The sequence below is a fragment of the Crocodylus siamensis genome, chromosome 4 (genome assembly GCF_052110815.1).
Source record: "Crocodylus siamensis isolate JL-2025a chromosome 4, ASM5211081v1, whole genome shotgun sequence".
Lineage (NCBI taxonomy): Eukaryota > Metazoa > Chordata > Crocodylia > Crocodylidae > Crocodylus > Crocodylus siamensis.
In genome coordinates, this window is record NC_143398.1 from 137,726,194 (window position 1) to 137,739,062 (window position 12,869).

Here is a 12,869-nt window from a genome sequence, read left to right on the forward strand (position 1 = left end):
GAACTAGTGCTTGTAGGTAGACAGATGTGGATGTGCAAGTGGGTAGCTATAAGGGCTGTGGTTCATAAGCAAGGGGATTGCCTACATGTGTGGCAGGAAACTAATCAACTCTGCAGAAGGGTAGTGCTTGTTTGATTTTGACAACCATTGATTCTTCCAGATCATGGTGTGTGCACAAGAGGTCACCCAGACATTCAATGCATATGCCTAGGCAGGAGTATGAAGGAATGGAGGTTTCCCAGACCTTCCATCCTCCCTTTATGCCATTGAGACAGAATCCAAAGGCCAGACCAAGTCCAAACATTTGGTGCCTTCAAAGCTGTAGCTGTATAAGTGTCCAGGAAACAAACCCAGGTCTCCTGTGGCAGACAATTATTCTACCATCCAACTACAGGGAACTCCAGTAGTACTTGTAAATACAAGTACTATCCTACTGAAGTTTATTACTCTGCAGCACCACACATGTAGATGCTGGCTGGAGCATGAGGGTGCTCCAGTACAGGGGCTGCATGCCAGATAGCCCCACAATAGAGCACCCTCATGCCCCAGCCAGCTCCTCTGCAGCACATTGAGACAGGTCAAAGCAGACCTGAGCCACCAGGCTGACCCCTGGGTCCCCTTCCAGCTGGGGCTGCTCTGACTTGGATGACTATGGGGTTCTGGGGGCCAAGCTTAGAGAGTTGGGGGCCCAGGTGGTCTTTTCGTCCCTCCTCCTGGTTAGTGGAGGCTGTCAATGGCAGAGCGCCTGCATCTGTAAGGTGAACCGGCACCTCCGGAGTTGGTGTTGTCATGCTGGATTTGGCTTCCTGGACCATGACCCACACTTCAGAGCAGAGGGTGTCCTGGGGCATGATGGTCTCCATCTCTCCCCCAAAGGTAAGAGTTTATTTTCTTACAGGCTAGTTGACCTCCTCCGGCAGGCTTTAAACTAAGTTTGTCGGGGGATGTGGATCTACAGGAGCAAAAGAAAACTCAACCAGGTGTAGGACCTGCCCAGGTAAGAGTTCAGGTATATATGAAGGGACCAGTTGTCTCTCCTAGGGGGTGGTGCCCAGGGCTCCTTTGGGGGGATTAAGGTGTCTCTTCACTAATACAAGCAGCATGGGGAACAAGCAGGTACTGCTTGCAAGTAGTAAAATCAACCTGGTTGGCCTAGTGGAGACATGGTGGGATGAAACATTTGACTGGGCATTAGACATAGAGGGCTATAGGTTCTTTAGAAGAGATAGGAAGAGGAAAAAAGGTGTGTGGGGGAGTTACGCTCTATGTTAGGGAACAGTATACCAGTTCTACCTTCCAAATGGGACCAGAGGAAGGCTTAACTGAGACCCTGTGGGTCAAACTTCAAGGAGGGCAGGGGTAGAGGGATCTGGTGGTAGGGGTTTACTACAGGCCACCACATCAGGAGGAAGAGCTGGATCTGGAATTCTCCAGGCAGCTTGGGGAGGCCCTGAGTTCAAAGGATGTTGTGGTCACGGGTGATATGAATTACCCTGACATCAACTGGGAGGAGCAGTCGGCCAGGTCTAGCCATTCACGAGGGTTCCTGACGTGCGTACAGGACCTACACCTTGTGCAGGAGGTACACGTCCCCCACTAGGGAAAACGCCATACTGGATCTGGTGTTAGCCTCTGGGGATGATCTGGTGGGGAATGTGCTAGTACAAAGGAGGCTAGGGGACAGTGATCATGAAACGATCCAGTTTGCTATTCAGAGAAAGGTGGGGAGGGTAACTAGCACAGTGCAAATGCTTGACTTTAGGAAAGCCAACTTCAGTGTGCTCAGGGCAGTAGTCAGGGAGGCACTCAGGGCCCAGGGGGTAGCTAGTATGGGGGTCCAGGAAAGGTGGTCCTTCCTCAAGGAGGCTATCCTTGGGGCGCAGCAGGATGCAATTCCTCTGTGCAGGAAGGCAGGAAAAGGGTCCAAGAAACCTTCATGGCTGAGCGCAGATATCCAGGCTGGCCTGAGGGCAAAGAAAAAAGTGTACTGGCAGTAGAAACAGGGGGCAGGGACAAAGGAGGAGTACACCTCCCTGACCTGAGCTCGTAGGGATTTGGTAAGGAAGGCTAAAGCAGCACTGGAGCTTATATTAGCTTCTGGGATTAAGGATAACAAAAAGTCCTTCTTCAAGTATATAGGTAGCAAGAAGAAGTCTTGGGGGAACATTGGACCCCTACGGGGTGGGGCAGGGCAGGGCAGGGCAGTTGGTGACGGACGCGTGAGAGAAGGCAGAACTCTTCAACAAGTTCTCTGCCTCCGTGTTCCTGTCTGCTGACAATGGGGTGCTCTCAGGTGATAGCGTAGAGAGGCCCAGGAAGGATGCGAGTCCCCCAACTGTTAGTTCAGACCTAGTTAAGGATTACCTGGAGGGCTTAGATGTGTCCAAGTCGGCAGGCCCGGATGACCTTCATCTGCGGGTGCTGAGGGAATTGGCTGGTGTCATTGTGGAGCCATTGGCATGGCTGTTTGAGGACTCCTGGTGCTCGGGCCAAGTCCCTGAGGACTGGAAAAGGGCCAATGTGGTCCCTATTTTCAAGAAGGGGAGGAAGAAAGACCTGGCAACTACAGGCCAGTCAGCCTCACTTCGATCCTGGGGAAGGTCTTTGAAAAAATTATCAAGGGCTACATTTGTGAGAGCTCTGCAGGGGAAGTGATGTTGAGGGGTAACCAGCATGGGTTCATGCCAGGCTGATCCTGCCCGACTAACCTGGTCTCTTCTATGACTAGGTAACAAAGAGCTTAGATGTGAAGGAGGAAGTCGATGTCTTCTTCTTGGACTTCCAGAAGTCCTTCGACACAGTGTCCCACCCAATTCTGGTGGGCAAGCTGAGGGACTGTGGCATTGACAAATGCACAGTCACATGGGTGGCAAACTGGCTCTAGGGGCGCACCCAGAGGGGGGTGGTGGATGGGTCAATGTTGACCTGGGAGGGTGTGGGCAGCAGAGTCCCCCAGGGTTCAGTCCTTGGGCCGGTGCTGTTCAACATCTTCATTAGCGACCTGGACGAGGGTGTGGAGAGCACCCTGTTCAAGTTCGCTGATGACACCAAGCTGTGGGATAAAGTGAATACACCGGCAGGCAGGGACTGCATCCAGGCAGACCTGGATAGGTTAGAGGAGTGGGCAGACCTGAACAGGATGCGGCTCAACAAGGACAAGTGGAGGGTGCTGCACCTGGGGAGAGGGAACCAGCATTATGGTTACAGGTTAGGGGCTGACCCTCTCGGCAGCACAGAGGCAGAGAGGGATCTTGGAGTCAGGATTGACTCCAGGATGAATATGAGTCGCCAATGCGACAAAGCAATAGGCAGAGCCAACTGCACCCTGTCCTGCATCAACAGAGAAATCACTAACAGGTCCAGAGAGGTCTTGCTCCCCCTCTATGCAGCGCTGGTCAGGCCACAGCTGGAGTACTGTGTCCAGTTCTGGGTGCTGCACTTCAAGAAGGGCATGGAGCACCTGGGAGGGTCCAGAGGAGGGCCACTCATATGGTTGGGGGCCTCCGTGGCCAGTCCTATGAGGAGAGGCTGAGGGACCTGAATCTCTTCAGTCTCTGCAAGAGGAGACTGAGGGGAGATTTTGTGGCTGCCTACAACCTTATCAGGGGCCAGCAGCAGGGACTCGGGGAAAGTCTGTTCACCAGGGCCCCCCTTGGAGTCACCAGGAACAATGGCCACAAGCTGAGGGAGGATAGGTTTAGGTTAGATATTAGGAAGAACTACTTCACTGTAAGGGTGGCCAAAGCCTGGAATAGCTCTCCTCCAGAGAGGTGGAACAGCTCACCTCCCAGAGAGGTGGTGCTCTCACCTTCCCTGGAAATCTTCAAGAGGAGACTGGATAGGCACCTGGCTGGGGTCTTATGACCCCTCCCACTCCCAGTACTCCTTCGTGCCCATGTCGGGGGGTTGGACTAGATGATCTGTCTAGGTCCCTTCTGACTCATTGGTTCTATGATTCTATGACTTGGCTCAACATGCTGTGGTCCCCAGCACACATTCAAATGCGGCACCTGGGAGCAATAAATTCTGGCACAATATGTGCCAGAGTTTACTGCTCCACTCTAATTGCATATGTAGACACACACAGGAAGATCAAGGCTGTACCTATAGCTTGATTGGACTGACTTTCTCTGTGTAATAACCTACTTATTAGAATTCTGAATGCACCATGAGTGGTAACATGGTTTCTGATTAGTATCTGGGGGTATAGCAGGGGTGGATCCAGAAGGGGTGCAGTGGCCCAGAAACACCCTGCTGTCAACACTATAGGAGCAGCAGCATTAACTCCCTGTAGGAAGTAATAACTCCCTTCCTTTTTTGCCACTCCATGGCATGTCTCCTAGCCTCCCATTCCTCCCCCATCACCCACCTGCTGCTGTTTCCACTGACCCAGGGGCAGAAGGCCTCCACAGCCACTCCTGCCTTGCTCCAGCTGGGCTCTGCAGTGAGCTGGGCTTAGCCAGGGACAGTAGCAGCACTGGGTGGGTACTTTCTCTCTGCCCACTCCCCCAGGGGTCCTCTGCCAGCCCAGAGTGCCACTGTTGTCTTTGATTCTGACTCGCTGTGCAGCCTGGCTGGATCAAAGCTCTGGAGCCTTCCCACCTCCTCTCCCCAGCAAGGCAGCTGGGGACAGAGGCAGCAATAGGCAGAGGATCAGCAAATGGAGAGGAGGGTATGTTATTAAGGATGGAGAAAATGGGAGAGGGGACCAAGAGTGGGGATGGAAGATTCTTACCTGATTGGGGGACTTTAAAAAGTTCCCTGCTGCTGCTCCTTCTACAGAGACTGCCTGTCCTGTGGGTAGCTGGGCACAGAGGGGTCAGCTACATCTGTGGCACTGGCGGGTACCCCTACACCCTGCCTTTCACAAAATCCTGGATCTGCCCATGGGGCATAGTACTTGTCTTATGTCCCCTTGGCTGTGAGATTGTTTTCCTACAAACATTTAGAAGCTGGTAGAAAATTTTCCCTTGATACTTTGATTTGATGGAAAGTGGCTTTGTTGACAAAATGGAGATTTTCATTTAAAAAATGTCACTTGTGTTTAAAAGTAAGTTTTCATTAAAATAATTCACCAGTGGAAAGCTTTCTAGTTTTTAGAAATTGGACTTATATTGCAAAAAATCAACCTCCCCTGCCTAAAATTTTCATTTTTGTCTGTTTTTTTAAGAAGGAAAATATCACATCTTGACCAGCTCTGCCAACAATCTACCTGCTAGTTCTTCAGTAACTGGGGGCATCCTGTTTTTTTTTATTTCGGCATTGCTGTCTACTCCTCCCCAGCCATGCAGCGGGCACCTGATGGCTGTCTGCATGTTGTTTATGTAGCTTCTCTTGTGCACACCATTGGTGGCAATGTTTTACTGTGCAGGCATTCTTGCAAAGGAGGAGATAACTTTGGCTTGTAGACTGAAAAAGGGAAGGAAGGGGGCTATACAAACAATGAAGGTGTGTGGCCTGAGGTGGTTACTAGATGTTCTTCAGGTGGAAGAATGGGAGCTTTGTGAGAGAGGAGGAGGAGGGTGTGAACCAGAAGCTGACGCAGAAACCAACTGAATGAAAACATCACATAGACTGCCAAGGCCTTTTGCATAAAGAATGTGAAGTGTGAGGCCTGGATCAGAGACAGCCAGCTCTTCTAAGATGTGGTGGGGTTTAGGGGGAGAGCTGAACAGTGGATCTCACAGGCACAGGCTGTAATCCTGGCAAAGCATCCTTGCCAAGGCATAAGCTGCTAACAGCACTGCACACTCAAAATCACCTTCATTTTATTCCTTTCATGCAACCAGAAGCAACCAACTCCATCTAGTGAGGGAAATGGGCCCTTGTTCTCTTCCCTATATGGCCTGCTTACGTTATTCTATTACAAACAAAGGGTTATAATGGGTGGTAGGATGGGTAATAAACTCTAGGCACGGGGACACTGCTGGTAAGGTGTGGCCATGCCCTGTCTTTCTTGAAGCTCTCCTCAATTCTGGGGTAAAGTAATCTGAGAGGTGGAATGGGCAAGGGGCACTCTAGACAGTCCAGGTCAGGGGGAGCAACCTAAAGTCACTATAAGTGACTAGTACCACAATGCTGCACCTCCTAAAACACTAAATGAACTTGGGCCAGAGCCCTTGAAATAAATGATTCCTGAAAACATGCTTCCATCTCATGGGTATCTTTAGAAAGCTGGGACTGGGGGAAGAGTGGAAGTGGGGTTCTATAGGGTGATACTATTGCAAATTATGATAATTTGGTAAGAGAACAGGTCTACAGCTGGAAACATGACTGGAGCACAAGAGTGCTCTGCTTCTCCTTGCCTCCTTTATTTCATCCTCTGATTGCTGCAATCTGGCATAAATCAGAGCAAGATTCAGGCTGCTCTAACACAGCCGACACTGACTCAGCATGCAACTTGAGAAAATACCCAATGAGTTTTCAAGCTCTCTCCTGACATGGACACTGTTGCAGTATGGTAGCAATGCAAGACATGGTCCCTCAGAGGGAATTTTTTTCCTCTACAAATAACCATGAACTTTACTGAGAAAGCAGCACATCAGTGTCGGTTACAGAGCAAGTGTTTCATAGAATTATCATTAGCTTCTGGAACCCACCCAGTTTTGGGAGATAGAAACATACATAATGTTTTAAAAATATGGTTTTATTCATATGGCCAGCTCATTAACAGTGGATTAACTGGTAAGAGTAATCACAGATATCTAGCAACTGAGTTAATCAGCTTCTCACTTATGTGAAGCTGGATTTGATCAGCATGGAACCATATGCAGAAGGATGCAGCATGTTACTGAACAAGCTTGGTCAACTCCCTCGTCCTCAGTGTGGCCTTCCATCCTTGATGCAAGGACACCTAGCAAGGATCCTGCACAGTGTAATTACTGAATTTCAGAATCAAGATCTGAAAAGGTAGTTAAATGCCTCCCTTTCCCCAAATCAATGCATTTTAAAATACTGGATTTTAAAGGAAAAGAGAAAAACAGCTGGACTCTTGTCAGAAATACTGGGACTCAGCTGGTGTAAACTGGTATAGTTTCAATGGCCTGAAATACTAGCAAGAGGATGTGGGCCTCCACAATCCTTTAATACCCCAATTTCCTTGCAAACCCATCTAAGAGCAAGACATCAGCTCTGAGGACCTAAACCAAGAGAGGCTTCCTGGGTATTTTTGTCTCCACTGTCCCAAACCTCTCTGGGCCTAATCCTATGAGATGCTGAGCACCAGCAAATTCTACTGAAGGCAGAGGGATCAGGGAGTACGATGCAGTTCAAAGGATTGCACCTGTAAGTCAACAGCCTCTAGGAGGTAGCATCCAGGCTACCAAGGGCAGGGAGCTGCATCTTAAAGGGGATCTCTCCTTCATCACTGTTCACAAGCTGCCAGAAACAAATGACTGCCAATCAGTTTAAAAGTCTCCCATGTAAACTTATGGGGTAGGATTTATAAAGGGAGGCAATGTGAGTTAAGTATCCAACACCCATTCAGGTTCAGTAGGAGTTTAACACCTAACTCCTTTAGGCTTCTCTCACCCACCTCTACCCATCTCCAAGGGCATGAAACATTCATTCCAGCCTTGGCCATTCACCTTTGGCTGCATGGCTACATAGAGGTGCTTGCTATTGTCAAGCACAGTGCATTATGGGCCAGAGGATCATTTCCCATCCCTCCTTTGTTCCCTTCTATTTCAGTCTTCCTTCAGGTTTTACCCCATTGTTTACTTGGGCTTAGGAGGCCTTTTGTGAGCCTTGGGGCTTGAAAAGGTTTTTACACAACTGATCAATGAAAAGGGACTCTGAGCATTTCAAGACAACACATATGATCAGACTGCATTTTAGAAGTACTTGGACACTATACTTTCTGAATTAGAAGATGAGAACTGAACAGTGCTATTTCTTAGGCTCTCCACGGTCAATGAACACTATAATCTGCCTCCTTTGAGAGAAGCATCAGCAACATGTATGTGACAAACAATTACTGCACACAAAATAAGCAAGATACCTTACAGGAGGATGTGAAATGCCTCTATATTGCACACACCCCTTCGATATCACAGCTAATCATCACAGTTGTAAAACATTAATAGGACAGTTATAATTCACTGGGTTTGGTTAAACACCTACCATTTATCTGAGTTATGAAAATGTAGTTTATAAATGCACAGTGATCCAGGGCATGTAGGGATGGACAGACAGACAGACAGACAGACAAGCTGACCATGTAATTTTCTAGAGAGTAACTGTCATGTTGCCCTCCTCAGAGCTGACCTAAGCATTTGCCAGCCCTAGGCCCTTCAGCTGGAGGAGGACTTAAAATAGGCATCCTTATCCCAGTCCTGTGGAGGTGCACGGGTGTCTGTTTCAATTGTCCCTAGGGAATTCCAGAGCGCTTTGAATTAACAGCCTGTAAGATGGTCAACAGGCCTCAGTTTCCATGTTACCATCACTGGAATTGGCGTGGTGTTCTGGTTACTTTTCTGGGGGCATCAAACATGGCTTGTCCTTATATCTTACCCATTTGTAAAGGACTTTTCTGTTTCTGTTGCCTGGGGGGGTGGAAAGAAAATGTATTAAAGCAACATTGAAAAACAAAACAGCAAAATATCACACAAACCAAGTGAGCCAGTTTCCATCACAAAATACTGCATCACAAAACCCCACCCCCTCTACAATGAGAGACTGCACACAAAATCTACCATACAGTTCTGACACTGAAGCCTTGCTGCAGCCAAGAGGTAACTCAACTGAGCAAGAAAAAAGTGGTAGATGTTCTCAGTACCTAAGGAAGCATGTTTTATTTGCATGAATTGAATACACAGCTGTGACGTTTCAACTTGCGTGCTTTTTATCAAAATGTGGGGATACAGTGGTCCTGTGTACATCTACCCCTGCAACTCTGCAGTGAAAGGCAGTAGGATGCATCACTTATGTTCTTTTCCTGTACACCCACAGGAATTTCTTTGGGGCAAACAGCACCTTTCCTTTTACCTGCTACTACTTACCACACATCCTTTCTTATGAAAGATGAACTCTACCTGCTTTTTGGGGATACAAGCAGATAGGATGCATTTCAATGGTGACCAATAGGAGAGGGATTCTATTTCTCTGAACCACCCAGTGAGTGAGGAGGGTACTGACAGTCTGTGAGTTATCATCTTCAGGGTAGTAAGACACATGCACAGTCACTGTCTTTTCTATCTCATTTCTATAGCTTTTAAAATAAAGCCTCATTTTGGCTGCATGCATTCTTAGCCAAAATATAAACCAGTGGCTCTCAACCTTTTAAGAGTTAAGGCAACCTTCAGAAAATGCCAGCTCTTAAGTTTTCACTTGCATTTCTGACAATAGAGAATAACAGAACAATTTTTCTGTTAAAAAGAACTCAGAAAGGCCACAACAGGTCAAAATCTTTGTAACACTATGTTTATGGGTCTATCTTGTGAATCATGTTTGCATTCCTAATGCATACCTACCTTGTGACACTCTTGAAAGGATCTAAAGGCACCCCAAGGTGACACTGCACCCTAGCTGAGAAGCACTGATATAAACCCACCATTACCCCTAGGGATATTGATCACAGATAGGGAAGTTTTTGAAAATTGAAGACATCTTTTGGAAAATAACACTTGAAGCAAAGAAGTGTGAACAACTTTGGCCCTATTCCAATTGAAGATCCCCTCAAGAGCTTTCTTTACCCCCAGACTTTTCTGCTTTCAAATTCTGAGTCACCTTTACCTACCAGGTGAAAAAGGAGTCCATCTGCCTCTGTAATGGCAGTAAGGTTTTAAAAGATTTACAGTTACAAGTTACAAAAGAGACAGAGTGGAAAAGCTCAAAGTGAATATAACAGAATATTGTGATGCTTTAAACCTTTTGACTGCATCAAAGGAGGTCACAATCTGACTAGTCACAAATTTCACACACAGACAAACAGCAAACAGTGCTATTATTTTCATTCTGTAGGTAGGCTGTTCATCCCTTTATTTAGGCTAACCTAGGATGCATCTAGAATACCATTTTATCACTCACACTGGGATGTGGATGTGAGGTTTAGATGAGAGATTAAGTTCATAGAGTTAAGGCTCAGTTCTAGAAGATGGTGAACATCACAGCTCCAATCCAGTGAAGCCCTTAAGCCAGTGGTTCTCAACCTTTTTAGAGTCCAGACACCCTTCCATAAGCCTTCTCTGAATTGAGCAGCACCCCATTTATTTATTACAGTGCTTACTTCCTCACAAAGGGGCTGGCCAGCTGGGGAAAAGGAAGGAGCACTTGGGCAGGGATGAGTGTGTTCTTGCCTCCGTGCACAGGGAATGAGTAGTGGGGGTGGGGGAGCAACCAGGGAAGGACAACCTGAACCTGTGCTTATCTTCTCAGGCCTCCTATCACCCTTCAAACGATTCCACGGGTTGAAAATTACTGCCTTACAACCATACTTTAGCATGTGAACAATCCCATTCACTTCTTCTTATAAGTTTAAAGTACATGTTTTTACACACTTTCCAACAGATTGTTGCATTTCCATATTATTCATAGTATTTCATATTTTTCTACTAAATAGAAACCTTGGAAAGCAACCTGCACCAGCCTCCAGACCAGCATGCTCCTCAGACTGGCACTGCTCATCAGTGACCCATATGGGAAGGAAGAGCAACAATGGGGTATGAAGAGAGAATGTGTTAGTGAGTCCTCTCTGCCTAAAATAATGGCTCCAGTACTGGCAAACTTTACAGTGGAGAATGACATAAAGCAGAAAATCTCAGAGGTCCCAAAGCTGGCAGACAGCCCTTCCTTTTAGATGTGGGGAATGATGAAAATCAGCAGCGATGTGTTTTTAATTACTGAAGCAAACAATTAAAAACACATATTTGCAGTTCAAAAAAGAATCTATAAAAATGTAACAATCTAATCAAGTGTGCCACTTACTAGACCATCCTCAGGCTGCTGAAAATATAAATTGTAAGCCATTTATCCCAGAAGACTGGTCACCCTTATTTTAAATTTACCAAATTAGCATGGGTATCTGACCATGGGAGCCTGCCTCCCGGGAATAATATGAGGACATTTTTATAGAGTTCCTTTCACTGAGTTCTCTTTCCCAGAGGCCCTGTCCTACAGGTTTTTCTGTGGGAGAGGAAAATCTTCTCCAAGATTCTCAGGGTCTAGACAAATGACATTTATACTAGTGAAATGTATGCCACTGTTGTACACTAATATAAATTACCCCAAGATCCAGAGTGGACAGATGAGCAGTCATCTGGGAGTAGCTGCTCCCAGTAGCCACTATTACAGCTCTTTGCCACTTGGTGGTGTGATAAAATGTTAGCTAAAGATAAAGATAATAACCTGTTGCATCAACCAAACAGCTACTCAGGGATGCCATTGGACAGATGATACCTACTGCTGGAATTTAGTTGAGTGTAGTTCGGCCTCTTGAAGGCTCAGATCGAGCGAAAACATTTACTCCCATTTTTCTGAAGTTAAATATACACCGACTGTATGGCACAGAGGAGTAGAGTTTGCATTATCTGTCTGCTCCTTGTTCATACCTGCTGGTAAAGGCTGGTTACACAGGTGTAAATAAGCTATCTGTCCAAGTCCACTAATAGGGAACTTTAACTGTAGGCTCATAAGTGACTTCTTTATCTCCAAACTAGTCACAAGAGAAACTACTGGCTGCAAGCAACTCCCTAGAGTTTGAAGATTCAAAGGACCCATGTCAAACATCATGAAAGATGACAGAAAACTCCAAGAGACACAATACGTGGACTGACTAGGAATAGGCCTGTGTGAGTAGGCAGCTATTCGATCCCGCTTCAGATCCAGCTGCTTCAGATGCCAGTGATCCGATCTGGAGCACTGGATTGGTTTCCTGCTTCAGTCCAGCCAAAACGGCTATGAAACTTCAGAGCTGCCTTGGAGATCCACCTACAAAACCACAGACTAAGGAGAGGAAATAATCAATACAGACAACCAGCTGCCCCAAGACAGACACAGTTGCACAAGCACCCATGTCACGAGTTTTGCTTGTCAGCAGCTTGAGGTGCAGTTCCCCCCAAACCTCTGCACCTATCTCCTTGAAACCTGGCAGCTTTCATGGCCTGAGCAGGGGCCACCACCCCTGCAGTTTTCAGCCCGCTGTGCCTTCACACACACAGGGTCATCTATGTCATGAGTTTTGCCTGTCAGCAGCTTGAGGTGCAGTACCCCCCAAACCCCTGCACCGATCTTCTTGAAACTTGGCAGGTTGCGTGGCCTCACCAGAGGCCACCACCTCTGCAGTTTTCACTCCCCTGTGGTGTAACACATACCTGTGACATGAGTTTTGCTTTCATGAATTTGGGGTGCAGTTCCCCCCAAACCCCTGCACTGATCTTCTTGAAACTTGACAGGCTTCATGCTCTCAGCAGAGGCTACCACCCCTGCAAGTTTCATGCAAATCAGACCAAAAAACAACAAGGTTATAGATATTTCATTGATTCCCCATTATACCCTATGGCTGGATATCTGAAGCGGCTCCAAAAATTTTCCGAAGCGGTTTGGAAAGCCTAACGAAGCCAGTGCTTTGATCCGGGCATACTTCTCTGGATCTGAAGCACAGGCCGAAACCTCGCACAGTGCTAACTAGGAACTCCAGTTCAGTAACCAGTTCAGTAAGATCACAGGCCTAATTCTGCTCTATCTATATCATGGTAATCAGGAATACTCCTCCTTGAAATCCATGGACTTTTATCAGTGTAAAACAAGTGCAAGAAGTTCCTATATATTTGATCCCTGGAATCCACCCTTCAATACCATAAATTAATTATCCCCAGAATAATCATTAAAAATAAGTGAACTATAATTGGCAATTATGGCCCTGCTAGCTGATC

At 46.9% G+C, this 12,869-nt stretch overlaps 1 protein-coding gene across 1 annotated transcript in view; it reads right to left on the reverse strand.

Annotated features, from left to right (window-relative positions):
- Positions 1–6,632: 6,632 nt before the first annotated feature.
- The window catches only part of KCNA6 (potassium voltage-gated channel subfamily A member 6), a 45,554-nt gene continuing 39,317 nt past the window's right edge, over positions 6,633–12,869 (reverse strand). Inside the window, exon 3 of the mRNA XM_090043885.1 lies at positions 6,633–8,543. The gene's annotated coding sequence lies outside the window, so the exon portion shown is untranslated. The remainder of the gene's footprint in view (positions 8,544–12,869) is intronic.